Source organism: Salvelinus sp. IW2-2015, unplaced genomic scaffold (assembly GCF_002910315.2).
Source record: "Salvelinus sp. IW2-2015 unplaced genomic scaffold, ASM291031v2 Un_scaffold2270, whole genome shotgun sequence".
NCBI lineage: Eukaryota > Metazoa > Chordata > Actinopteri > Salmoniformes > Salmonidae > Salvelinus > Salvelinus sp. IW2-2015.
Genome location: NW_019943597.1, coordinates 52,742 through 60,215, shown reverse-complemented (window position 1 = coordinate 60,215; position 7,474 = coordinate 52,742).

Genomic DNA, 7,474 nt, shown 5'->3' with positions numbered 1-7,474 from the left:
CCCTTCAGTACCTCCTGAACTCTGAACTGGTTTTGACCATTTGCCTGCCCCTTCAGTACCTCCTGAACTCTGAACTGGTTTTGACCATTTGCCTGTCCCTTCAGTACCTCCTGAACTCTGAACTGGTTTTGACCTTTGGCCTGTCCACGACCATTCTCTTGCCTACTTCCTTTGGATTTATTAAACATCTTAAACTCCAACCATCTGCCTCCTGCATCTGGGTCTCGCCTTGTGTCATGATAGTTCTCTACTTGGTGGATCCAGGTGAACTGGTGCTTTGCTAGAGCGTCTAGCTGTTGGTTGAATACCTATTTGGTGTCTTTGAGGGATCCAGGTTGAGACACTTTCTCAACAGTAGTCTCTGTCCTCCACTGTTGCTGGGAGACATGCCTAGTTGATGTCTACGATGTGTCAGCAAATGCAACTTCATTACTTTTCAGACACATACGGTGCATATCTAGATTAATAGCATAGTAGTTATTTACTTACACATATTTTCAGTATTAGCTGCTTGATGTGCGCTACCCTAAAAACTGTAAAAAACAGACATAAAACACCCTTATCCTACAAAAACGTGTTTTTACTTCAAATGAGATAATATGATGTATTTGTCTGTACAATAAAAAAAATGGATAGATAGCTTAATACAAAGACAAACAGATTGATATCATTCAGTATTTTTGTTTTGTCATATTGTGCAATTGGAATTTCTGTACCGTATAACTTTTCTTACGTAAACATGTTTTACAGGCAACTGCAGTTGTACCCACTTGACTTTGACCGTAAGTATGTAAACTATATATACACAAGAGTATGTGGACACCCCTTCAAATTTGTGGATTTGGCTATTTCAGGCAAACCCGTTGTTGACAGGTGTATAAAATCGAGCACACTGCCACGCAATCTCCATAGACAAACATTGGCAGTAGAATGGCCTTACTGAATAGCTCAGTGACTTTCAATGTGGTACCATCATAGGATGCCACCTTTCCATCAAGTCAGTTCGTCAAATATCTGCCCTGCTAGAGCTGCCCCGGTCAATTGTAAGTGTTGTTATTGTGAAGTGGAAACGTCTAGGAGCAACAACGGCTCATCCTTGAAGTGGTAGGCCACACATGTTCACAGAACGGGACCGTGGAGTGCTGAAGCGCAAAAAGAAATCATCTGTCCTCGGTTGCAACACTCACTACTGAGTTCCAAACTGCCTCTGGAAGCAAAGTCATCACAATGACTGTTCGTCGGGAGCTTCATGAAATGGGTTTCCATGGCCGAGCAGCTACACACAAGCCTAACATCATCATGCATAATGCCAAGTGTCGGCTGGAGTGGTGTAAAGCTCGCCGCCATTGGACTCTGGAGCAGTGGAAACAAGTTCTCTGGAATGATGAATCATGCTTCACCATATGGCAGTCCGACGGACGAATCTGGGTTTGGCGGATGCCAGGAGAACGCTACCTGCCTGAATGCATAGCGCCAACTGTAAAGTTTGGTGGAGGAGGAATAATGGCGTGGGGCTGTTTTTCATGGTTTGGGCTAGGCCCCTTAGTTCCAGTGTTGGGAAATATTAACGCTACAGCATACAATGACATTCTAGACAATTCTGTGCTTCCAACTTTGTGGCAACAGTTTGGGGAAGGTCCTTTCTTGTTTCAGCATGACAATGCCCCTGTGCACAAAGCGAAGTCAATACAGAAATGGTTTGTCGAGATCGTGTTGGAACGCTGACTGCGAGCCAGGCCTAATCGCCCAACATCAGTGCCCGACCTCACTAATGCTCTTGTGGCTGAATGGAAGCAAGTCCCCGCAGCAATGTTCCAACATCTCCTTCCGTGGCCTCCAACTGCTCTTAAACGCTAGTAAAACCAAATGCATGCTTTMCAACCGTTCGCTGCCTGCACCCGCACGCCCGACTAGCATCACCACCCTGGACGGTTCCGACATTAGAAAATGTGGACATCTATAATACCTAGGTGTTGGCTAGACTGCAAACTCTCCTTCCAGACTCATATCAAACATCTCCAATTCCAAAATCAAACTAGAGTCGCTTTCTATTTCGCAACAAAAGCTCGTGTCACTCACCGCCGCCAAACTTTACCTTAGTAAACTGACTATTCCTACCATCCTCGACTTCGGCGATGTCATCTACAAAATAGCTTCCAATACTCTACTCAGCAAACTGGATGCAGTTTTATCACAGTGCCAACCGTTTTGTTACTAAAGCACCTTCATACGTCCACCACTGCGACCTGTATGCCCTATCGGCTGAGCCCTCGCTACCATAGTTCCGTCGTCAAGACCACTGGCTCCAGGTCATCTACAAGGGCTATGCTAGGTAAAGTGCCGCCTTATCTCAGTTCCACTGGGTCACGATGGCTTAACCCACCCGTAGCACGCCCCAGCAGAGTGTATCTCACTGATCATCCCTAAAGCCAAAACCTCAATTATTTGACGCCTTTCCTTCCAGTTCTCTGCTGCCTGCGACTGGAACGAATTGCAAGAAATCTCTGAAGTTTTTTATCTCCCTCAAACAACTTTTAAACATCTGCTATCCGAGCAGCTAACCGATCGCTGCAGCTTACATAGTCCATCGTAACACCCACCCAATTTACCTACCTCACCCCCATACTGCTTTTATTTATTTCTTTTCTGCTCTTTGCACACCAGTATCTCTACTTGCACATGATCATCTGATGATTTATCACTCCAGTGTTAATTCTGCTAAATTTAATTATTCGATTTATTGCATACCTCCTCATGCCTTTTGCACACAATTGTATATAGATTCTCTTTTTTTCTACCATGGTTATTGATTGTTTATTGTTTACTCCATGTGTAACTCTGTGTTGTTGTCTGTTCACACTGCTATGCTTCATCTTGGCCAGGTCGCAGTTGCAAATGAGAACTTGTTCTCAACTTAGCCTACCTGTAAATAAAGGTGAAAATTATTATTATTATTTATTATTTTTAAATCTAGTGGAAAGCCTTCCCTGAAGAGTGGAGGCTGTTATAGCAGCAAAGTGGGGGGGGACCAACTCCATATTAATGTCCATGATTTTGAAATGAGATGTTCGACGAGCAGGTGTCCACATACTTTTGGTCATGTAGTGTATCTCGAGTATGAAAATAAAATAAAATATTTTCAGATAATTCACAATTTTTATTGTTTTTTAGCGGTTGTACCAAATTATGCYATTTTTGAGGGTAAAACCTGACCTGGAGTGGGAAAGTGAACTTGTCAAACATTTACGAGAGACTTGCTAACCTTTCTTCTTAACCAAAGGTTATCTCACAGGCATCTTAATGATGCCACATGTTGTCACATGTTGATCCAAAATCGTGAAGGCTATTTTTTCCGGACTAAAGTATTTTAAACCTTTCTGCCTAAACTGTCTTACTCATATAGCAGTATAGTGCAGTAGACCGTTACAGAATCAGAACCAGACCAGAATAATGTCGAGACAGTTTTGTTATTTAAGATGTTTTATMAACAGTTATATAGATTGCATTCGCCTTCGGACAGGTGCACCAAATTATATATATTTTTTACTTTAGAGCACCAAAAGTGACAGTTTTTCTATTTAACCATTAACTCTTTTTGGACACAGTAAAAGGGCATAGTTACATAACATAAAATGCGTATATATTTGTTGTTGATTTTTGGAATATATTTCCTTAGGACACCAAAATATGCACGTCATTGACCCACCTATTGTTATGCAGCTCAGCCCGCCTTCCTCTCAAAAACTACAGAGAGCCGCGATCTCTCAGAGACAACAGCTCGTCTCAGAGACAACAGCTCGTCTCAGAGACAACAGCTCGTCTCAGAGACAACAGCTCGTCTCAGAGACAACAGCTCGTCTCAGAGACAACAGCTCCTCCTTATGACAGAAGAACAAAAGACGTTGTGTCCCTCTATCCTTTCATGTAGTACTTTTCACAGTCATTTCCTTCTGCTTGGTATACTGTGAGGAACATAGGAAATGAATAACATTTAATAACCCATTGCTGCTACAGCCTGCCAGAATCATTCCCGGGCGGCTCTCCCTCTTGCTTGTAAATTGAATCAGGTGTCATGCGAGCTGCCACATAAATCCCATAGTACACTCTGCACACACCATAGGGGTCAACTGAGGTCAACCACTTATTAATCCCTGTTAACAGACAGAGAGAAACAACAGGGAAACAAGGGCTGACGTGGAGCCAAAGTTAGTCAACAACACCCACCCCCCTTACATAGCACAACAGCACCCCAAAATGCTTGACTCCTTTCCACACACACACGCGAAAGAGAGGAGTGAGGGCAGAGAGGGATGATAGATAGAGGGAGAGAGAGGGATATAGATAGAGGATGATGGAGAGAGAGATAGAGGAGATGAGAGAGAGAGGATTGGAGAGAGAGGATGAGAGAGAGAGAGAGGAGGATGGATGGAGAGAGAGAGGGATGGAGAAGAGAGAAGAGGATAGGATGGAGAGAGGGATGAAAGATAGGGATACGAGAGAGGGATGGAGAAGAGAGGGATGAGAGAGGATGGAGAGAGAGAGAAGCGAGCGGATGGAGAAAGCAAGCAGAGGAGGATGGAGAGAGCGAGGTGAGAGGGATGAGCGAGAGAGAGGGATAGAGAGAGAGATAGCTAGAGAGAGAGATGGAGGGATGATGGAGAGAGGGTGGATGGATGTAGGGAGGGGGGGGGGTGAGAGAAGAGGTGGGATGGATGAGTGAGGGCGGGTATGAGAAGAAGAGGGTGGGAGTGGAGAGAGAGAGAAAGGGGAGGGGGATGAGAGAGAGGGATAGAGAGAGAGAAGGGTGGAGGAGAGAGAGAGAGGGATGGAGAGATAGAGGGAGAGAGGAAGAGGAATTTAATTAATTGAGAAAGAGAGAGAGGGATAGAGAAAGAGAGATAAATAGAGAGGGATAGAGAGAGAGATTTGGAGAGAGGGCGGATGGATGGAGATATAAAAGAGTGGGGGATGGGAGAGAGAGGATGGATGGAGAGAGGGTGGAGATGGAGAGAGGAGGATAGACGCGGATGGAGGACAGGAGAAGAAGAGAGGATGGGAGGAGAGGGATGGAGAAGAGAGAGAGTAAGTGGATAAAAAGAGAGGGATGAGAGAGAGAAGTACAGCGCATGAGCACATGGGTGTGAGAGATATGATAGAGGTCTGAGATGGACAAGATTTTGTCTCATCGCTGACCTCCTTTGCATTTCATTGTGTGGATGCGGGGTTACTGTTACTATATGTGAGAGGAGAGAGAGATAGAGAGCGATGATGAGATAACATAATAGAAGAGGGGGGTGTGGAAAAAGGATGAAGAGAGAGAGGGAGGAGCGAGAGAGGAGGACATGGAGATAGAGAGGGTGACGATTGGGGTGGAGATGAGAAAGGGTATGGAGAGAGAGAGGAAGGAGAGAGAGGATGGAGAAAGAGAGAGAAGTGTGTGGGTGTGGAGAGAGAGAAGAGAGGGATGGAAAGAGACGAGAAGGTGGTGTGTGAGAGAGAGAGGGATGTGAGAAAGAGAGAGAGATGGAGAAAGAGAGAGAGGTGATAATGAAGGGAGGACAGGATCTGTCTCTATCAGTCATTCCGCATGATCAGCAGCCCACCCACAACAGCCAGCAGATCAATACCAGCACCGAGGACAGTGTGTTGTGTATGTGTGTGTTATAACACAGGGCTGTGGACTATGTAAAGAGGGAAAGAGTGTGTGGGAGAATATCTATCGTTCCAGTACTGTATATGAGCATCATACCTCTAGTATTACAGTTTAATTACAGATTCAATCTGATATGGTTACTGTATGTGTGACGTTGTGTGTATGATAATGTCTAGGGGTATTTTATGTAGGAGTATAATCCTTGGCTGGAGTCTTAAACAGCGGTGCATCATCTCCCCTCTGTATTGACACCTTCACTATGCATCTATTCTCCTCCAGCTTTCTCATTCACCCTCATCTCTTTATCACTGCCTCTCTCTCATCTCCCCCTCATTGCATTCTTTCTCTCTCTCATCCCCCTTTCTCTCTCTGTGAGAGGATAAACTAATCTCTTGTGGATTGTAAAGGACAAACCTGCTGTTTCACTCCCGGTGTGTGTGTGTGTGTGTGTGTGTATGTGTATGTGTGTGTGTGTGGCAGCCTCTACAGAGTATATTTGCTACTATGTATCCAAATCTCATTCTCACTTCCAGGGCATTAACATACAACCATAATGTATTCCTACCAGTGGACTCAGAGATGCTGTTGTTCCATAAACTATGTTCCAAACGTTTGTTCCTGCCGTGACTCTCTGCTTTGGTCTCTCTCGTGGCAAGGCTTGCTTTTTCATGAATTTCTCTTGACTTTAACCTTTAATAACCCAGCTAACCATGAATAACCCAGCTAACCATGAATAACCCAGGTAACCATGAATAACCCAGGTAACCATGAATAACCCAGGTAACCATGAATAACCCAGTTAACCATGTATAACCCAGTTAACCATGAATAACCCAGTTAACCTTTAATAACCCAGTTAACCGCAGAAAAACCCAAGTTAACTTTAATAACCCATACCTAGAATAACCCAGTTAACCAGTATAACCCATAACCTAATAACCCAGTGAACCTTAATAACCCAAGTTTAACCATGATAACCCAGTTAACCTTTAATAACCCAATAGCCATGAATAACCCAGCTAGCCATGAATAACCCCAGTTAACCAGATAACCCAGTTAACCATGAACCCAGTTAACCTTATAAAAGCCTACAGTTAATCAGTTATTAACCCATATAACCTTAATAACCCAGTTAACCATGGAATAACCCAGTTAACCTGTATAACCCAGTTAACATGAATAACCAGTTAACCTTACTAACCCAGTTAACATGTAAAACCCAGTAACCTTAATAACCCATTTAACCATGAATAACCCAGTTAACCTTTAATACACCCAGTTAACCATGTATAACCCAGTTAGACCATGTATAACCCAGTGAACCTTTAATAACCAGTTAACCTTTAATACCCAGTTAACCACTGTAACACAGTAACCTTTAATAACCCAGTGAACCTTTAATAACCCAGTTAACCTTTAACCATAACCCATAACCATGTTAATAACCCAGTGAACCTTTAAAAACCATGAACCTTTAATACCCAGTAACCCTAATAACCAGCTAACATGAATACCCAGTAACCTTAATAACAGTAACCATTTAAACCCAGTTAACTTTAATAACCCAGAACCAGTAACCAGTTTAACCATGAATTAACCCAGTTAACCATGAAATAACCCAGTTAACCATGAATAACCCGATTAGAACCAAAGTGATGAAACTGAGCTGAAACATTTGTCAACAGAGGCTTGTCCTGCATGATGATCTTGACCATCCAGGTCTGATCTTTCCTCAGCAGATACAGTCTGTCATCCGCTAGGAGCACACCTTGCTGCTCAAAGGACAGTGACTGTGCCCATAGGCTAAACGGTCAGCCCTTC